The following is a 21,812-nucleotide window of genomic DNA, read 5'->3' on the forward strand; positions in this document are numbered from 1 at the left end:
CATCAAAATCCTGCTTGTAAGAAACGCAGAATAAACAGAGTAAAGCCTAATTTACATCTCCTCTCACAACAGCGTCCCTGATGAGAACGTTAAAACAAACTGATGTCACTAAGAAAACAAAGCTAATACTCAGAAGCACTGACTTCTTACAGGAGCTAGAAAATGGTTTCATAGCATCAATTAAGCCATGCCTTAAAATGAACGTGCAACAGACAGTGTTACTGGAAGGAAAGCACATACCAAGTATCAGGGCAAATCTCCCAACAGTCTAGTAGTTCCGTCACAGTGGAGCACTGTCTTTGCAGCTGGTGGTAGCCAGTTCTCTTTGGTCACTTGGAATTATTCTGGTCCAAGCATTTGTGGACAGTGTGGGGACAGACTTGGTGATAGGATGGTCACAGTAGCTTGAGAGAGGTATTCCATGCCTTGAAAGCATACTTGTGGTTAAATCTAAAAAAAAAAAAATCTTTTAGAAGAAATGTAACCTAAAAATAATGTTAAAAAGCACAGGATAAGGGGTGCCTGGGTGGCTCAGTCAGTTGAGCATCCAACTTCAGCTCAGGTCATGGTCTCATGGTCCGTGGATTTGAGCCCAGTATTGGGCTTTGTGCTGACAGCTCAGAGCCTGGAGCCTGCTAGGATTAGGTGTCCCTCTCTCACTGCTTCTCCCCTATTCATTCATTCAACCATTCATTCTCTCTCTCTCTCCCCCCAAAATAAATAAACATAAATTAAAAAAAAAACCACAAGATAATGAAATATATTAGCCCAGGTTGCCAGCTCTAATCGTCAGGTTTGAAGTACATGCTCTTACAGCATTCACTATACCCATTATAATTCATCAGCTAACACAGATCCACAGTCACATAGTCTCCATGTCTTACAAAGAAATGTGGTCTTTGTGCTACTCACATTTCAGATATTTTGGCAGATTTCTAGAATGAAATTAAATGCTTATGTTTGCTCTCGCCAAAACTGGTCTCTACATGGCTTTTCACTGGACATTTTAATGATTAGAAAACAAAAAGAATCACAACTATACATTTACAAATCTCTAGGCTTACCAACATCTACCACCCTTGTGAAGAGAGCACACCGATCTTTAGCATAACACACACGTGCTCGGGTGCACAGACACCTCCCTAGCAGCCCAGGTACAGGTTAATCTGGCACAACTTTACACTATTCATTCGTTGTGTGCTCACTGCTTTTTTTTTTAAATTTTTTTTAATGTTTATTTTTGAGAGACACAGAGGGCAAGCAGAGGAGGGGCAGAGAGAGAGGGAGACACAGAATCCAAAGCAGGCTCCAGGCTCTGAGCTGTCAGCACAGAGCCCGACGCGGGGCTCAAACTCACAAACTGTGAGATCATGACCTGAGCCGAAGATGGACGCTTAACCAACTGAGCCACCCAGGCGCCCCTCTGCTCCTCTCTTTAATAAGGGGATTTCCTTGTGGGGTACCTCTCCTCTGAAATCAAACATAGAAGAGTTACAAGAAGTGTATCTCTTGTCCCAAACCTCAAAGCAGAAATGTGGGTTTTAGTCCCGGTCTAGTGTCATCCACCTGATCTGCATTTCCAGCTCGTCACTCAGCATCCACCATCACCCGACTACGCCAGAATTGAAATAGGCGGGATTCAAACGTCGTGGACGTTGGGACATCCTTCTCATCCCTGAGCTGTGCGTTTGCTTCAAGATTGAGAGGGAGGAGAACTAGGGAGTGTATTCCTTTACTGAAGGGATATTGTGTGTAACAGCGGTCGGAAGGAAGGATTAAAAATATGTATCTGGTTCCAAGACATTTCTAGCACTTCTGGAGGCACAGCGTTGTGAATTTCTCACTTTGAAGTGGTTACTTTCAGGGTCACCTGGGGTGGCTCAGTCGGTTGAGCGTCTGACTTCAGGTCAGGTCACGATCTCCATGGTCGGTTCGTTAGTTCGAGCCCTGTGTTGGGCTCTCTGCTATCAGCACAGAGCCTGCTTAGGATCCTCTGTTCCCTCCTTTGTGCACCTCCCCTGCTCGCTCTCTTAATAAAGAAACCATTTTAAAAAGTGATTACTTTTATGTGATGTTAATTTCACCTCAATAAATTATTTTTTCAAAATGTATTTATCCACGGAGCAGTCACCTAAACGATCTAAGTGTCCAGCAATATCCTCCCCCACCCTCCCTCCTCCCGTCTGCTTTCTTTTGGTTGCATTTTAAGCCTCCTGGTATCGGTCACATTGACCAGGCCCGGTCCTGGCCCACTGTGAGGTGGGTGAAGTGTGGCTGATGGCCTCCTCGGCCCCTGCCATCCCTCTCATCTGCTCCATCAGTGTCCCCAAGCCCCCATGTCTTCTTGCTACTCGGTACTTCCAAACCCAGAGAAAGGAACCGGAATGAACATATTTGGAGGTAGCAGATTGATGTTTTACTCCCAAGCGTTGGGGTTTTGTTCAGCCAATTACGCACCACGTAAATATATCTTGAGCATGTCAGGTGTGCCGGGAACAGCGATGCGTAGTGCAGTTGTGTCGGTGACCCAGACAGGGTTAGAAGTCACCCCGGCTCTCAGGCAGCTTGGTCTAGTGGGGAGTGTGTAGTCAGAAATCTGAATACCGCGATACGGCATGTGCTGGCAGGCATGTGCTTCACAGAGATGGTGGCATTCGAGATGGAGTCTGACTGGCAAGTTGTTCTTTCCTGGGCTAAAGGAGAGGTACAGCCAGGAAGAGAAAGTCATGGAGCTGTGAAAGGGCCAGAAATGTTCCAGGAAAGGTAAGAATTTCGTGTGCCTGAAGCAAAGGCAAGTGATCAGTGGCTGAGGAGCTCCCAGCCTAGGAGCCGCCTTCTAACAGCGTGGGAGCGAAGATGGGGTTCTCAGAGGCTCTGGGAAATGACCAGAGGACAGAGTCTGGGAGGCGTTTGCGATCTCGACTGAGTGGCAGGGGTTGTGAGTGAGAGAGAGGGCGAAGGATACACAAGTCGCCAGCCTGAGGGGCCCGAGGGCAAGTCACACCGTGGAACAAAGTCACCACTTAAAGTAATGGGAGAGGCCTGTAATGGCAGATACCAAATGCTGTGGCAACTTGACTGAGAGGCAGATGGGGGGCAGAAAATTCTCCCTCAGACCCTTTCAAAACCTCCTTTCGGGTTAATGATACCTGTGCTGATTCAAGAAGAGAGTCCAACAATAACGAAAAGGAGGCTTTGTGTCAAACTCCACAAGCTGAGTTAATTTTGAAGGAGAATTTTAACAACGGTCACACACACTTTTCCACACTCAATTATAGAATATGCGTTTCAATCCCCAAATAAGCTTCAGTCTGTGACCCAAAGTTAGTTCATTTTCAAGTAAACTTTAAGCTATGCATTTTCTTTTTAGTCTGATGGACGATTATTTTATTTGACAAGGACCTAAGGAAAAGCGTTCTGGTCAAAGTTAAGATAGCACAGAACATTCATTTAAGAAATCCTTTATAGGAGGTGCTATATTTTTTCTGGAATATTTTTATGACATCTCATGAGTCAAATACACAATAAATTACTTCTTTCAATGTGAAATTCTATCTAGATCAAGTTATGCCCATCGTGTGCCTTTGTCTACCTGTGAAAACACCCAGCCGCTTCCACAGCCAATACCTGCTACATTGCCAGCATCATAAACCTAAAAGTCACTTCTATTACCAGGCGGGAGGCAGATTTCCTATAGAGTGGTTTTCATTTGGCTTTTCTATTTTATTCTATCTTAATAACCTTTCTATTTTAAGTATCTCATTTTAAAAGCGGGGAGAAACGTTAACAGTACTATATAAAACCATAGATGGACCAAAACTAAATGAGAGTTGATATAAACTAATTTGAACCCATTTGTTTCTGTGAACTATGCCACAAATAATCCCATTAAAAGGGTAATACAGTTTTGGGGAAAAATTCTAGTTGTGAGAAAAACAAATCAGAACATTTACATACTTCGGCATTGAAAAAATCAACTTGAGGATTATAAAAATAAGCAAGTGCCTTAAACTAATGAGATAATGAAATCTTTCCTCTTGTGAAATAAATGGTAAATTTAAAGAATCGTACCGCATGTAGTAATTAATAAAATGAATGTTGCTAAGGTGGTTCCTAACTATCAACATTTAATTGTAAACTGCTAAGGTAAAGTCATTTGGACATCAGTAAATGGATTTGAAATTTTGTCCCCAATTTCCAATTATGCACTGCCCTTACTTACACATATTCAAAGGGAAAGAATAACACTAGCAAAATTCCAACCTAACACAATGAGGAAGGTTGGAAACCAAGCTTTGGGTTTTAGGAAATCAATACATCTAGGAAATCAATACATTTAGGAAATCGATACTAAAAGCTTTACTGAGTTGACCTTGTAACTGACAAAGAAGTGAGTGTAGAATGCAAATAAAATGGAAACATTTCATATACCCATCAGAAATTTTGAAATTTTACTCACAAAACTTAGGGGAAGAGTAGACAGAATAAAAGTAGAGTAAATAATTCCAGAAAAATATATTTGGAAGGGATTTGCAGCCTTCCAGAAAAAGAGCTTTCATGTGTTTTGGTAATGGTTTAGACTCCAATGGTTTAACATGTTTCCTGGATTTACTTAACAATTCCCAGTAATAGACTTTTATAAAAATGTTATTAAAGATTTTAAGGTTAACCTTGAAAATCTGTTAATGTATTAATAAAAGATAAAAACTTATTATCCTAATTTTGTAAAGGTCATAACAAATCACTAATCAAATATTTTTAAAGCATCCCTTTTTACATAATAATTGTATAGTTTATTGTACAAAAATTGGAAGCTTCTATCAGGTGCCATTCACTGTTGGGTACCAATGATAAATAAGGTTTTATTGTTACAGTAATGTATATGTTACTTGTGTGTAGATAAACTTTAAAAATTCTGTGAACATTTATTGAGTTTTCTTGACAGGTCTACTGAGGTAGAGGGGAGAAAAAAAACTCTTTTTAAAAAAGTAGTCTCCATGCCCAATGTGGGGCTTGAACTCACAACCCTGAGAATACAGAGTCATAGGCTCGACTGACTGAGACAGCTAGGCAGCCGAGAAAAACTTTTTTTTTTTTTTATTACTGGAAAAAAGCTTCTTTTATATTCCAGACTCCCTGATAGGACTTTATATCTATTTTTGTCATTTTACCCTAAAGCTAGGAGGTAGCTGTCATTACTCCTTCAACATCACATATGTGGAGATTTTATCTTTAAAAATAAGGTGTGCTAAACATTTACAGAAAAACTAATGCTATTCATTTTCAAACTCTTCCAAAAAGTTGAAGAGGAAGGAATATTTCCAAAGCCATTTTATATCTAGAAGTGTGTTTGCTAGTTCACAGGAATATTAACTCTTGCAAAAGTGAGGACATTAATTGTGGAGATTGTACTTAGTTTATGGAATCACTGGAATTCTGTAGAGCACAGAATGGTCATACAACCAAAGACAAAGAGAAAATCAAGGGACAAACTTTGCTACCTTGGTATGTATGTGAGAAAATTCTGTTATCTTCCAGAAGAGCAAGATGGTACTTACGGGGCTCAACCTCAGGAAAGGCCAGGAGGAGGCGGCTGTGAGTTAGACCATGGTCTCAAAGGCTGTCTTGTCTAAAATGGCCCAGAGGCTCAAGAGGCTGAGAGGAAGTATTGGACCGGTAGAAGATTAACGGACACGCAGGGCAACAGGGAGGGAGTTTGACACAGCAGGTGGGATATTTCTGGAATTTGTTTTTTATCTTCTCTTCTCAATTCCTGGCACCATCCACCCAGTTCAGCTTGTCACCTATTCCCATATTAATACAATGATTCCTCCCTGGTCATTGACCCACTCCAAACCATCTTTCACCTCTTGGCTAAACCATCTTTAGAACAGCTTTGGTCTCAGTACTTCCTTGTTGAAAACCACTCAGTGGCTTACCATTACCACCTGAATCCATTACAGATAGAATTTAGTTTGATACTCAGAAACTTCTCAAGTTCGACTTTAGCCTATCTTTCCAGGCATAGTTCTTCATTTCTCTGTTGTTGTTTTTTTTTTTTTAACATTTATTTATTTTTGAGACAGAGAGAGAGACAGAGCATGAACGGGGGAGGGTCAGAGAGAGGGAGACACAGAATCTGAAACAGGCTCCAGGCTCTGAGCTGTCAGCACAGAGCGCGACGCGGGGCTCGAACTCACGGACCGCGAGATTGTGACCTGAGCCAAAGTTGGCCACTTAACCGACTGAGCCACCCAGGCGCCCCTCATTTCTCTGTTTTTAATTAATACTTAAATTTTTATTTCAAGTTGTATTTTCCATGTCTTTGAGAATGAAATAGTTCTACAAGGTTTGTCACAAAAATGGCAATCCCTGGTTCCAGGTATGTGCTTCTTTGGTGTTAGCGCATATCTCCTACACAGTGATCAGACCAATTTATATTCCCACTTACTCCCGTTTCCCACCTCCTCACCAACACTTAGTATTCTCAGGATACCTGCTCAGATGGTGGGTGTGAAAATTTAGCACATTTACAAATCCTTTTTTTTTAAATCTAATTTTTATTTTTTTTTAAGTTACATCCAAATTAGTTAGCATATGGTGCAACAATGATTTCAGGAGTAGATTCCTTAATGCCCCTTACCCATTTAGCCCATCCCCCCTCCCACAACCCCTCCAGTAACCCTCTGTTCTCCATATTTAAGAGTCTCTTCTGCTTTGTCCCCCTCCCTGTTTTTATATTATTTTTCTTTCCCTTTCCTTATGTTCATCTGTTTTGTCTCTTAAAGTCCTCACATGAGTGAAGTCATATGATTTGTCTTTCTCTGACTAATTTCTCTTAGCATAATACCCTCCAGTTCCATCCACATAGTTGCAAATGGCAAGATTTCATTCTTTTTGATTGCCGAGTAATACTCCCATTGTATATATATACCACTTCTTCTTTAATCCATTCATCAATTGAGGGACACTTGGGCTCTTTCCATACTCTGGCTATTGTTGATACTGATGCTATAAACATGGGGGTGTATGTGTCCCTTCAAAACAGCACACCTGTTTCCCATGGATAAATGCCTAGTAGTGCAATTGCTGGGTAATAGGGTAGTTCCATTTTTAGTTTTTTGAGGAACCTCCATACTGTTTTCCAGAGTGGCTGCACCAGCTTGCATTGTCATCAACAATGCAAAAGGGATCCTCTTTCTCTGCATCCTCACCAACATGTGTTATTGCCTGAGGTGTTAATGTTAACCATCCTGATAGGTGTGAGGTGGTATCTCATTGTAGTTTTGATTTGTATTTCCCTGATGATGAGTGATGTTGAGCATTTTTTCGTGTGTAGGTTGGCCATCTGGATGTCTTCCTTGGAGAAATGTCTATTCGTGTCTTTTGCCCATTTCTTCACTGGATTATTTGTTTTTTGGGTGTTGAGTTGGATAAGCTCTTTATAGGTTTTGTATACTAACCCTTTATCTGATATGTCATTTGCAAATATCTTCTCCCATTCTGTCAGTTGCCTACAAATTCTTTATTACTAGTGAAGGTGAACATATTTTGTATATTCATCCTTAAATTCAGATCCTTTGCCCATTTTCTAATTGGGTTGTAGGGACTTTTACAATATATTAATTCTATGAATTCCTTTTTATTAAATTACGTTGTATATCCTCTCCCAGTCTGTAATTTGTATGTTGGTTTATTATAGAAGATACTTTCATCAGTTTTTGAAAATAATGATGTAAATTTTATTCATTTTTTTTGTTTTGTTCACTTTATATTGTGTTCAAGCAATCTTTATCTTGATGTCATAAATAATTTTTTGTTTTCTTTCAGAAGTCTTAAGGTTAACTTTTCAAGTTTAGTCCCTTAAAGCAACTGGAGTTTATTTACCTAATGTTATTTTTTGCACATTATAGCCATTTGTTCCTGAATTTTTAACGAAATAGGCTGTCATTTTTTTCTGTTAATTTATTATGTAATATCCCAACTAATTGTTAAGATGACAATTTACCTCAATGGAATTTTTTACATTTTTTAAATGTTTTAATTATTTTTTGAGAGAGAGTGAGTATGAGCAGGGTAGGGGCAGAGAGGAGAGGGCAGAGGATCTGAAGTGGGCTCCCTGCTGACAGGCTGACAGCAGTAAGCCCTTCACAGGGCTCAAACGCATGAACCTTGAGATAAAGACCTCAGGCGAAGTCAGATGCTCAACCACTCAACAAAGAGCCACCAGGCACCCCATTACCTCAACCGAATTTCTAATGTTAACTCATCTTTCCATTGCTATGATAATAATTGGTCCTAACATTTTCCCAGAATATTAGTGGATTCAATATGCAATCACTTAATATATTTCTTTTATATTCAAGAGTAAAATTTCAATTACAATTTTTGTCATTGACTCATAAGTTAGTTTGAAGTGATTTTAATAGTCCGAAAGTATTTGGAGGCTATGGTTTTAAATTTTTTTTCAATGTTTATTTCTGAGAGAGAGAGAGAGAGAGAGAGAGAGAGAGAAAATGGGGGAGGGGCAGAGAGGGAGACATAGAATCTGAAGCAGGCTCCAGGCTCTGGGCTGTCAGCACAGAGGCTGATACGGGGCTGGAACCTATGAACCCCAAGAATATGACCTGAGACGAAGTTGGACGCCCAACCGACTGAGCCACCCAGGCGCCTCATTTGGAGACTATGGCTATGTTTTGATTAAATAGCACTAAAATTTAGTTCCTCTCTACTTATAGAATACAGTCTGTACAAAAATTCTTTGATAGGTGTTGAAATTTATGTTGAACTCTAGTATAGGAAATATTTTTGTTAATGTTCCATTGGTCCCAACAAAACATTCTACTAACAGATCTGTATGGATATGTGCATTGTGCACAAATGTATACCAGTGTATATGTACATTTTAATGAGATCTCAAACTTGGGCCTCATTCCTATCCCTAGGTTCTGTAATATCAACTGCTGAAAAACAAATTCCAAAACTATACTACCTTTGTCTAATACTTAGGCCTTGACATTAAGAGTGCAATGCATTAAGAAAATGGCACAACTGGAGGAAAACACAATTACCTAAGAAAGACAAAATGACTGACACAAATACTGCACAAAATCCTGACCAGAGACCTAAGATTTGGTGTAGGTCTGTCGCAATCGACATCAGGCTTAGGGATTTTCGATGTATCTTACTCAAAAGAACCATACAACAAGCACATTCAACATGTTATTTTAACTTCATTAGTCCGAAGACAGCTGAATCATCCTAGTATATAAAAGTTTCACTTTAAATCATCTAAAAAACATTTTACCAGTAAGCTCTTTTCTTATTTCCTTTAGAAAATAAGACTTGCCTTTAGAAAATACCTTTGAGTGCTTGCTTCGGGAGCACGTATACTAGAAGATGCCATTGAATGAACTGACATTAAAAATCAGTGAAAATCAGGGGCGCCTGGGTGGCTCAGTCGGTTAAGTGTCCAACTTTGGCTCAGGTCATGATCTCATGGTTTGTGAGTTCAAGCCCCACATCAGGCTCTGAGCCGACAGCTCAGAGCCTGGAGCCTGCTTCAGATTCTGCGTCTTCTCCTCTCTCTGCCCCTCCCATGCTCATGCTCTGTCTCTGTCTCTTAGTAATAAGCACTTGAAAAAATTTTTTGTGAAAATCAGACTGAACCTGCTAGCGAAGAATACAAGTGGCCAGCAAAGTAATAGTTTTCATTCATTAGAGAGTCAAAATAGCTAAGGTCATTAATATTCAGAATCACCTAATCTGTTGAGAAATGGGTGTGCTTCCACTGTTGAGAGAGAGAATACTATAAATCCTTTGCTAAAGAACATTTGCTTATTTTTAGCCATTTAGTGTCCACTTTGTTCTTTTTACCATCTATACTTTGAACTGTCTTTGGGGAGAATTCCCCATTGCCTGGAGTCTTGACAGCAGCTCCTGGGAACCGGTCTGGTGGAGTGGTCAAGGGCATGGATTTTGATATCAGACCACCCTGAACTTGATACTTGTCCCTGCCATTAACTCTACATCTTGGGAAAGTTGCATGACTTCCCTGAAACTCAGTTTCGTTAATTGTTGATATCTATGTATAGATCTGTCATATATGCGCCAGTGGGATAGCTACCTGAGTTTAGCTTCGAGTTGAACCAGGGCAAATCAAACAGAAGAAATGGGTCCAGGTGTGGAGAGCAGAAAGGAACTGATGTGTCCCGAGTTCCTATGATGTGCAGGTACTCCCAGGTAATTCACATACGTGGTCTCATTTGAACACCCACACCCATTTCCTAAGATAGGAAGCTCGTTAGGATGCCCATTTGACAGATGAAGAAATAGAGCTGTTCCCTAGGTCATATATTTAAATAGCAGAACCAACATTTAAACTGAGGTCTGAAACCAGAAGCCATGCTTTTATCTACCACTTAACACTGTTCCAGAGGGCTCAGGAAGCAGTGAGGGGAAGTCATGAAAGGACTAGATAACTAAGGAATGGAGACCTGTGTAGGGGACGGGAGGCTGAAGTCTAACTGATCTTTAGGACTGGATCACTGACCCAACCACCTACTTCCACAAAGGACCACAGTTCCAGACAGCAGATAGGCAGATTCCACCTTCAATGGTTGAATAGTTTCCTAGTGCTCCTGAGGACAAATATAATCAGTAAGAAAAATTGTTTTAAGAAAATAACGGGATTACCTGAAGTGGCCTCCCCTTTGTTTCTAAGAAAGAATCGGAGGGAGGGAGAGAAGAAAGAAAAAAAGGCAAAGAAAAAGAAAACTAATCTCCAAAAAATGGCTGGCCATTAGAAAATATCACTGGTCTCCAGGTGCCTGGGTGGCTCAGTAGGTTGAGGGTCCAACACTTGATTTCAGCTCAGGTCATGGTTTCCTGGTCCTGTGATTGAGCCCTTCATAGGGCTCCACACCGGACTAGGCGTAGATCCTGCTTTGGATTGTCCCTCTCCCCCTCTGCTGCGCCCCCCCCCCCCCCGCCTGTGCACGTTCTCTCAAAAAAATAAAAACTAAAAAAAATATACATTACTCATCTCAAAAATACTTTATTGCTTACATGAAAATTACTTGAAATCAGACTCGAAACAATTTGCTGTATTTGAAAGAGGTGACATAGAAACTATTCACAGAATGAATCTATTCAATGTTTAGAGTCTCTCTCCCAGGTCAGTTTTCTATTTGAAAACAAGAAAGAAGATCCAAGGAGCAAAGACAGGGATGTCTTCAATCATTATTGAATCAGTATCACATATTCTCACAAGAAAAGAATGTATTTTTAATACCTTAAATTTTTATTCAAGGAAAACACTAGATCTATTCAGTAGGTAAACGTATTAAAGACCCACGAGTCCTAAATAGTCCACACTTTATAAAAATTCTTTTGACGTCTTCATTGTCACCTGGGCATTCCAGTGTTGAGACTACCAGTTGCTGGTAAGGTGTGAACTTGTGAAGTTCTTATGAACTTGCACTGTATGTACAATGACCTGAAATATACAACTGAGAGGACTCAGCTGCAATGAAACAATTGACAGTCTGTATACCTATAATCTATAAATAAAAGAAACAAATCTTTATAACAAAGAAAACTCAGTAACTAAAAAAAGGACTCATTCAGGGTGCCTGGGTGGCTCAGTTGACGAAACGTCCAACTTGAGCCCAGGTCATGATCTCGGGATTTGTGAGTTCAAGTCCCGCATCGGGCTCTGCGCTGACAGCTCGGAGCCTGGAACCTGCTTCAGATTCTGTGTCTCCCTCTCTCTCTCTGCCCCTTCCTGCTCACACTCTGTATCTCTTGTCTTCAAAAATAAAAATTTAAAAATTAAAAAAAAAATAAAAAGGACTCATTCCCTGGAATAAATTAGTAACATTCATAACAAAGCTGCCCACTTGGTCAGCTTGGGCTGCTGTAACAAAAAATTATAAATTGGATGAGTTAAATGACAGATATTTATTTCTCACAGTTATGGAGGCTGGGAAGTCTAAGATCATGATGCTGGTTGATACAGTGCCTGGTGAGACCCTTCTTCCTGTCTTGTAGATGGCTGCCTTCTCACAGTGTCCTCACAGGACACCGAGAGGGAGGAGGAGGGAGGGGGAGAGAGGGGGAGGGAGGGGGAGGGAGAAAGGAAGAGAGAGAAGAGGGGGAGGGAGAAAGGAAGAGAGAGAGGAGGGGGAGGGAGAGAGAGAAAGGAAGAGAGAGAGAGAGGGAGGGAGAGAAAGAGAGGAAGAAAGCGAGAGGAAGAGAGCAAGAGGGGGGGAGAGAGGGGAGGGAGAAAGCGAGGGAGAGAGGGAGAAAGCGAGGGAGAGAGGGAGAAAGCGAGGAGAGAGGGAGAAAGCGAGGGAGAGAGGAGAAAGCGAGGGAGAGAGGGAGAAAGCGAGGGAGAGAGGGAGAAAGCGAGGGAGAGAGGGAGAAAGCGAGGGAGAGAGGGAGAAAGCGAGGGAGAGAGGGAGAAAGCGAGGGAGAGAGGGAGAAAGCGAGGGAGAGAGGGAGAAAGCGAGGGAGAGAGGGAGAAAGCGAGGGAGAGAGGGAGAAAGCGAGGGAGAGAGGGAGAAAGCGAGGGAGGGAGGGAGAGAGAGACAGGGAGGGAGGGAGGGAGAGAGAGACAGGGAGAGAGGGAGGGAGAGAGAGACAGGGAGGGAGGGAGGGAGAGAGAGACAGGGAGGGAGGGAGAGAGGGAGAGAGAGAGGGAGGGAGGGAGAGAGGGAGGGAAAGAGAGGGAGGGAAAGAGAGGGACGGAAAGAGAGGGACGGAAAGAGAGGGACGGAAAGAGAGAGACGGAAAGAGAGACGGAAAGAGAGACGGAAAGAGAGACGGAAAGAGAGACGGAAAGAGAGACGGAAAGAGAGACGGAAAGAGAGACGGAAAGAGAGACGGAAAGAGAGACGGAAAGAGAGACGGAAAGAGAGACGGAAAGAGAGACGGAAAGAGAGACGGAAAGAGAGAGACGGCGCTCTGGTGTCTCTTCCCCTTCTTATGGGTTATCAGTTCCATTATGAGGTTTCACACCCCCCGTGCCCCCATTACCTCATCTAAACCTAATTAGCTTCCAAAGGTCCTACCTCCCAATACCATTATAATAAGGGTTAGGGCTTCACCCTATGAATTTTGTGGGAACACAAACCTCAGTCCATAATGTCTGCCAGCTATTCACTCTGGAAGTCTTATCCCTTATAACACTAGCAAGATTAGATTCTGATTTCAACCAACTCCCTGAATGCCAGCTGCTACACATTTAAAGTTCTTAACCTAATATTTCTCCCTTAGCTCCTGTTTCCTGGTCTAATTTATAAACTTATTACCTATTTTTGTCTTTAAATGCTTATTTTTGAGAGCAGAGGAGCGGCAGAGAGAGAGATGAAGCCCAAGCTGACGGTGCGGAGCCCGATGCAGGGCTCAAACTCAGGAATCCCAAGATCATGACCAGATCCAAACCAAGAGTCAGACGCTTAACAGACTGAGTCACCCAGGCGCCCCACAAAGCATCTTTTTTAAAACTAATAACATGTTTAACTAAACTTGGATTTCTCACCGCAAGCCTATCAAAAGGTGCACCTGTCTTAAGGTTTCAAATGCTCTCAATGAGGATTGCTCAAACTCTCCTTGATGAAGAAGCGCTCTCAATTGGTCTAACATCTCAGAGCCCACAGAGTTGGGGGAGAGGCTACAAGGTATGACAGGGCCTGGGGTCGTAGGTGCAGAGCCCCAGGTGCCAACCTGAGAGCCTCTCAGGTAATGTTTGGGGATTGCCTCCTACTTGTCGGGGATCCAGCTATACAGTGAATGTTTGTGCTGCCCCCAAATTCATATGTCGAAACTCCTATGTCGAAACCCAACCCCCAGGGTGATGGTATTTGGAGGTGGGGCCTTTGGGAGGTGATTAGCCCATGAGGGTGGTGACTTTATGAATGGGATTCATGCCCTTAAAGAGACCCCCAGAGACAGCGCTCTTACCCCTTCCACCTCATGAGGTTACAGCAAGAAGGCTTGTGTCCGCAGAATCTGTGGGCATTGTGATGTTGGACTTCCTAGCCTCCAGAACAGTTAGAAATAAATATTTGCCGTTTATAATCCAGCAAGTCGATTGTACTTTGTTAGAGTGGCCTGAACAGACTACAACAATTCTGCTCAACATGCTAGGCTTTTACAGAATTTTCAAGATCCTAAGTGGAAAACCCACAGTTTTTGTCCCCGGAATAACTAAGTATAGAAGGGAAATGAAAAGTGTACAGGGAAAGCTTAGAGGGGATTCATCCCTGATCTCTTCAGTAAATTTATTTTTTTTCCACTCTTTTTTTTTTTATGCATTAGCACTCTTCGAGGGCACATGTGTTTCTCATGCAAAGCTTCAATTCACATGTACAAAAAGACATCCGTGTATCCAAAAAAGACGAGGGCATCCACACCTCCACTATCCATGTGTACACAGGTGTCAATTTTTTTGTGTTTATTTGTTGAGAGAGAGAGAGAGAGAGGGAGGGAAGAAGCAGGGGAGGGGCAGAGAGAGAGGGAGAGAGAGAATCCCAAGCAAGCTCCATGCTATCAGCACAGAGCCTGACACCATGATCGATCTCCCGGACCAAACGGTGAGACCAGGACCTGAGCCGAAACCAAGGGTCTGACACTTAACCGACTGAGCCACCCAGGCGCCCCCACAGGTATCAACGTTTTAATGAAGAGTCACTGAAGAGCACACTTAAAATGTCACATTTCATGAAACTTTCCCCCATCCAAAGACATAAAAATGTGGCTGGATGTATTTGTAAAACTAAAACTACTCTCAGAGAGGCTTAGCTCACCACCTTCCCATGGCAACCCAAACAAGTCTGGGATTTAAAGGATATGAAACTGCAGCTATTCCTTTTAAAAATATCATTTTAATGCTCGAGGGGGCATTGGAGACCAGGACGGCCTCCTACACATTCGTTTCGCAGAAGTTGCCTCCAAATTCACTTTGGTGTCAACCCCTCGTGAGCTGGGCTCCCGGCAGACCGAGTCCACAGCGCCGATGTTGGCAACGCCCCTTTCGGAGCAAGTGGGAAAAGCCGTCAGAAGTCCCACCACGGCTTATTTCATTCTCCACACTCGGTGTTCACCACCAGGAAGCAGAGAGAGAGAGAGAGAGAGAGAGAGAGAGAGAGAGAGAGAGAGAGAGGGGAAGGAGGCTTTGCCGGAGGATTTGGTTCTCCCAAGCCCTCACCCAGGCTACAGTCACATCATCCCGGTCACATCTCATTTGGAAAAAGAAAACTCTTCATGGAGACAGTGAGTTCACAATCGCCCGTGAAACAAAATCACTGTGCAGTCAACTCTGCCCATGCCCTTCCCGTGTCAGCGCGGCCGCTCGTGTATCATGAACACAATCAAATCCGTTCTTGCACCTCAGGGTGCTGCTTGGGTTTCCCTGCTAATGCGTTCCTGCAGTGCCTGCCTTTCATGTTCTGACTTTGCTCCGAATAAAAACGACTGGGTGTCCCCACTCTGTATATTCTGAAGCGAAAAAGAATCAATTAAACCAGCCATATTTCCATCAGGGGGGCTCCCGCTGTTCCCCAAACAGCTTAAGCTGTCTTCTCATAGTTTATGATGTCAGCAGGATCTCCCGACTGAAATACAGCCTGGAAATCTCACCCCACCCCTCTCTGGCCCTCTGTCTGCAGTATATATTATTCTTGTAGTTTTCAGAGACAGCTGTGTGAATTAATGAACTGACGTGAGAATCGGAGTTGGCCTGGAGCCCCATTTAAAAGTCATGTCGATGACCTCATAAAAACAGCAAAGAATGCTTACAGCTTGCTTGTAAAAGAAAGCCATTTCTTAATAACTTGGAATGCCCACATAATTCAGCACATATTTTAACCCAAAATGATTATTTCATAAGAGAATGAAAATTTCCCATGAAAAAGACATTTAGCCAACCCCGGCAACTATAAACTTTAATTGACATTTCACAGTATGTAGCAGCGTTCTCTCTCGGGAGTGTAGAATATCATTCCTGCACCTGCGCTTTACCTCCAGAGTTATAGTATTTCAACCATTAAACATTTTTCATTAAAGCACTTCATATAGAATTAGTCTAATCTGATTTTAACAAAAGTATTCTATATTTAGTTTTTCACACCGTATTAGCTCAAACCGTTAGAACTAGAGAGGCTGGGCCTTTGTTCACTGGCACAAGCAGAAGGGTGGTCTTGTGCCCACTCACTTCAAAGATGGCCCTTCCTGCGCTTGCTGTCCTTTGAAACAATCACAGCATTTCTAAACGAAGTCACTCCTGGGTAAACCGTAGGCCTCAGAGAAGCGGAGCCCCACGGTAAGCTCAACCGGGCTGCAGGGTTCTTCCTTTCCCTGTGAACAGTGGTAGCCCATCCCCCACCTCCACCCCCACGCTGGCGCAACAGCTCTTAGGAAGCAGGGAAGGTGCAGGATATTTTTGCTAGGCTAGAACTGAGAAAATGTGCACAAATGTGCATCTTACGGTTTGAGTTTTATAGCTGTTATCTTGCGGGCAATCTTGGGTGAACAGCTGCAGGATTTTAGGATGTGTGACTTGAACAACAAGGAAAGGGGCCTTTCTAAATGCTTCCAGTTAGAATCAGAGAGGGCTGAGCAGCATAGGAGCTCACTTGGGCTCTGAAGCTGACTGAGGAGTATTTAAAGAGAACCACTCTACTCCAGAGAACGTTTTCCCTGAAACGCTACACCCTATTCTCTCTCACTTAGAACACTCATTGCGCAGAACTGAGAACACCTGATGTGAATTCAATTTCATTTTGGACAATGGTTATAAGTGGGTTCCCCCCACCCCCAAATAAACAGGTCCATGAATACTTTTTGGATTTAGCTTCTCTGGGTCTAGCATGGACTTCAGACAGCTTAACATTATTTATTTTATTGATGTTTCAATTGGACAATCAACTTTGATATATGACCATTTATATATAGGACACTTAGCCGATATAGGACAGTTAACTCTGCTAAACAGACACGGCTGTGTTTGGCTTCACCAACAAACCAAACACAAAACACTAGTGTGGCAAACAAAGATGGGTCACAGGGACTTCTATTATAAAAGTAAACCGTAAGTCATAAGAAGATCTTCACTAGGTCCATTGATATATTAAATCTTCTAACACAAGTTCCGATAAAATATACAGTAGTTGACTTCATATAACATAAAGCCTCCGCTAGGCTTGCTTGGGTTTGGAAATGGTGAGGTGCCAGGCTAAAGCATACAACATCATGGCGCTGACTTTAGGACTTACAAACGTGGCTAGTTCATAGGATCCCATCTAGCATTTCTGAGGCCTCTGTGTCACCTGATGGGGGGAACCCACCCGGAAGGCAAGCCACCGGGGAGAAGCCAGGCAGTGCATAGCGAATGTGCGAAGGAGGGCCCCCATCAAAGGGGGCCAAGGTCAGCAAAAAGCCACCAAAGCGGGAGGCCTCTTGCCCACACTGTACGGAATCAGTCTTACCTTACTCTGAAGAATAATCTGCGTGCTGTTGCCACCAGGATAGCTGCCTGTCATTGTCGTGAATCATCCTAACTGGTTCTGGACACTTACTCTCAGACGCTTCTCTGGCAAGTGCCGCTGGTAGAGACTGGGACGGCCCAGGGTTTCCTGGGCGGGGGGGGGGGGGGGGGGGGGGGGGGGCTGTGGCTGTGAAGGCACCAAGCTGGCCCCAGAGGGGCACAAGCTCAAAAAGGAAATACCAGAACTCTGACACTGGACGGGAGACAGGTGGCCAAAGCCAAAGATTCCGCGCCTGTCAGGTGGACTAATAAAGCTCTGTGTTGCAGTGAGCATTTAATGACAAAAAGCAGGTACAGCACCTGGTGTAGACTAGACGTGCCAGTAGTATTTTGTAAACTACTGTTAGCATTCATGGCTGCAGCGGCAGGAATGAGAGTTAAGTCCAAGCCGCTGGGTCAAGCCAAGGGGCTGGCTGGGCAAACGGGAAGCGGTGTGGGCAAGCTACCCTCTTAAGAGTTACAGACGTCAAACGGGCCAGCGTGAAGGGCGGAGAAAGTGATTCTTATTTTCCTAGAATTAACTACTACAGCCTCCTGATGAGGACCCAAGGGACTTCGTGCCGCCCAGTACAGGGGTCAAGATTTCCAAGGCACCGTTTTCGGGGAACTGGAAGGACCATCTCCCTTCCCATCCCCGCCCCCCCCAATACCCCACTGCGCATGCGCACACAGCATGAGGCCTCTAACTGGGGAAGGAGGTTTTATGAAGAACGCAGTGCGTGGAGCATCAATGATCTCTTCCTAAATTGACTCAGACACCTGGCCTCTCTTCATATGAGATTGAAGGATGCCTGATGAGGCTGCCTCTTGTCTGAAAGTAACTGTAAGTCCACAAAAGCAGCAAAGTCCTTAGAGGGGCTGGAGACACGGAAGTACAGGGGACGGCCATCCTGCCATGAGCAGTCAAAGGAAGAGTCATCCGTTTTTCTCTTCTTCCTCCCCATCCCTTGTGCCTCGTTTGATAAGCTGAGGAAGCTGGTTTAGTAAGCAGTTTCAGCTGACTGGGAGTTTAAACATGAAATACTTTGAGTTTTCCAGTATCTGCTCTCAGCTGTGCTCTATCAAACTCGGCATTCGAGGCTGCTTTCACTTGTCCTCAATGATATCAGTCTGAGGACATCTTGTTGAGTCACTTCGACTTATTGAATGTTTTATTTTAGTTCTTAAAATGTACCGAAGTTCATTTTTTCTTTTACACTTGAACCTCATAGGCATTTCAAGCTTTGCTCATCCCCAAGCCAGCACAAGTGGGAGGGGCCTGGAGTGGAGGTGGGGTAGGGCTCCCTCTTCCTTCCCGCTACTCTTTTGTGGTTGAGTAGGAAGGAGGGAAAAAGAGGCCAGAGTGTGTTAACCTGCTTGAAGATCCATGATGAGGTTGCCATCTTTTCCTGTCATTTGTCATGCCTTCTCTGCAGCCCTGAGTTGGCTCGTAATTCCCTCTGTGTATCAGATGCCCACATATTGACTAGCTCAGGGCCTGTGGGACACTGCTGGTTCCTCAGCATTGCTGACTATCTAAGGCCAGTCCTAGCACCCCAGGTCCCTGAGAGAAGTGGCTCAGAGCCCATGCTGGATGAACTCGTTCTGAGTCCTCTATCTCCTTAAAACTCTACTTGCTTTGGCATGAGAGGGGGGGGAACAGTGACTGAATTTGCTGCCCTAGGCCTGGCTGGTCATTGCAGTCAAATACTGTCTACAAAGGCACTGGAGTCTCCATAAAGTGGAAAATGGATAGCACATAAGAGTAACACCTTTAGGAATAAAAATGTAGTGACATAGTGCTGTACTAAATCGAGGTGGTCCAGAGGAATGGTCCTTGAAAAGAACCCACTAGAATCGCTGCCTGTTGTGTTGTTTCACTGTTGTAATAAAGAAAACCATAGATGGGGGAAAGAAGGGAGGAGCAGAGAGAGAAAGAAGGGAGGCAAATTGGAGCATGGAAAACTGAAAAATAATACAGTGACTTCTTTGACGACAAAAACCCATTTTATTGATAAATTTCCTTATTCATGACTAAAAGGAAACGTGAAGGAAAAATCCCAGGAAAAGCATAGAAAGAAGTTGGGTGACCCAGAGTCCTTGCAATCTCTATGTCTGGACTAAAGATTTCAAAGTGTTTGAGACCTCATTGTCTAAGAAGACAACATAAAAAAGGAAGCCATGGGAATGAGCACTATTGGGCCTGTTGAGCAGTGAGGAGACAGCTGTCCCATCCTTGGGGCTCTCTTTCTTACTCTGCAATTACATTGGACACTACTTGTTTGAATCACATATATAGATTTTCCTTGTAATGACAGCGAATCGGATACTTATTGCTACAATAGTATTGCATTATAATCAACCACAAAATCTCAGTCGCCAGCAAAAATGTGCAGGGAGGCAGGGCTCAGCCAGGCTCAGCTCTGCTGGGCACTGCTCCAGGCATGTTTCATCCTTCTCCCGGGACCAGCAGGCTAGCTTAGGGCCAGTCTTCTCATGAACACGGCAGAGGTGCAAAAGGGCTAGCTGAAGCACAAAACCGCTTTTCGGGATTCTGCTTGTGGCATGCTTGGTAACATTCTGTTGACCAAAGCAAGTCACAAGGCTGAGCCCAAATATAAGGCGTGGTGAAAATATCCCTTTTTACTGGGGGAGCTACAGAATTCCATGGTGAAGTGTGAGACCATACAGATGAACAACTGAGGACACTAATACAATCTGACAAAAACAGGAGTTGAAATTTTTAAAAAGACGAGTGAGAATAAATAAGAAATTAAAACGTATCCCCTAATCCCAACATTCACAGATAACCATGACTTATAATGATATCATTGTTCCACTATTTTTTCTAGGGATGTAAAAAATTCTTTTACTATTTTCAAACTTGATATCAAACTAAAATAGAGTTATGTAGGCTTAAAAAATCTCATCAAAGTATATCAGAAGCATCTTTTGATGTCACTTAATGATCTTAGACAATCCGCTTTTGCTGTCTATCTGTTAGTCCAGCATAGAGATATGCTATATTTTATTTCATCATTTTACTGTTAGTGGGCATTTAGTTTGTGGACACTTTTTTCCTCACAAGTAGAAGGGATACCCCCGATGATAAAAATGACACCTGTTTGTGCCACAGAAGCATGAAGGAGCATCCTTAATAGGCAGATTGCACAGCAGACAGGGAATGAAAATCCAAACCTGAAAAAAATTGTAATACACTCATCTGGATTTACTCTCAGGAATTCTGTTCCTTCTTCATAAGCGGCACCAGCCATCTCTTAGCTTTTAGTAAGCTCTATTTTGGATATTAAAACAAAAAACAAAAGACAAAAAATCATGGTATCACATAAGAAAAAAAAATAACACATGATATCAGTGTATATCAACTAACCCTGTAGTGTTTTGCTTTACATGCATTGCTCTCCTAAGCAATAGTAAAGTACTAATAGCCAGCAATTTAAAAAATTTATTTATTATTTTTGAGAGAGAGAGAGAAAGAGAGAGAGAGAGAGAGAGAGAGAGAGAGAGAGAGAGAGAGAGAGGAAACCACATAAGCACATGAGCAGGGAAGGGGCAGGGAGGCAGGGCGGGAGAGGATCCAAAGCAGGCTCTGTGCTGACAGCAGACAGCCCAGTGATGGGCTCGAACTCATGAACCACGAGATCATGGCCTGGACCAAAGCTGGACGCTGTTACCCAGGCACCCCAAAGGCCAGCAATTTTAATGTCTTGGTGATGTTTCCAGGTGGTTTTGTAATGGCCATGCAGTCCAATCAGGGAAAATTTTATGCTATTAATAGTTGGTCAACTATTTTAAATGGTAGAGGACTTTTTCTTTATCAAAAATAGCTAAAGGCCTACTACCCCATAAGATCTTTTTATTGAGATATGATTGATATACAACATATTAGTTGCAGGTGCACAACATTATGATTTGATATAGGTATATATTGCGACATGATTACTACAATAAGTCTAGATAATATCCAAGATCCCTCTACTGTTCACGGAGTGTTGTCTTTCAAAATTTACATATATTCTGGGAGAAGAGTTGAGGTCAATTATAAGTCTTTTACAAATTAGTATAATTATCAGGTCATTTTGAAACAGCCAATACTGAAAAGGGTAAGAAAGCATAAAAACATTAAACCCAAGAATTTACTGAAAGGAGATAAAGGTAGAGCTTGAAACTAATTACTGATTAATTACTAATTTATTTTCATTTGATGATAACACTGACACTGGTAGAAGAGTGAACCCATGGGAGCCAGTTACTGTACCCAGTG

At 42.8% G+C, this 21,812-nt stretch overlaps 1 long non-coding RNA gene across 1 annotated transcript in view; it reads right to left on the bottom strand.

Moving 5' to 3' along the window:
• LOC106968359 (uncharacterized) overlaps window positions 1-21,812 on the bottom strand; it is a 133,226-nt gene that overhangs the window by 13,176 nt on the left and 98,238 nt on the right. The window contains exon 3 of the long non-coding RNA XR_001429118.3: window positions 241-450. This is a non-coding gene — a long non-coding RNA (uncharacterized LOC106968359). The remainder of the gene's footprint in view (window positions 1-240; window positions 451-21,812) is intronic.

The sequence above is a fragment of the Acinonyx jubatus genome, chromosome F2, assembly GCF_027475565.1.
Source record: "Acinonyx jubatus isolate Ajub_Pintada_27869175 chromosome F2, VMU_Ajub_asm_v1.0, whole genome shotgun sequence".
Classification (NCBI taxonomy): Eukaryota; Metazoa; Chordata; class Mammalia; order Carnivora; family Felidae; genus Acinonyx; species Acinonyx jubatus.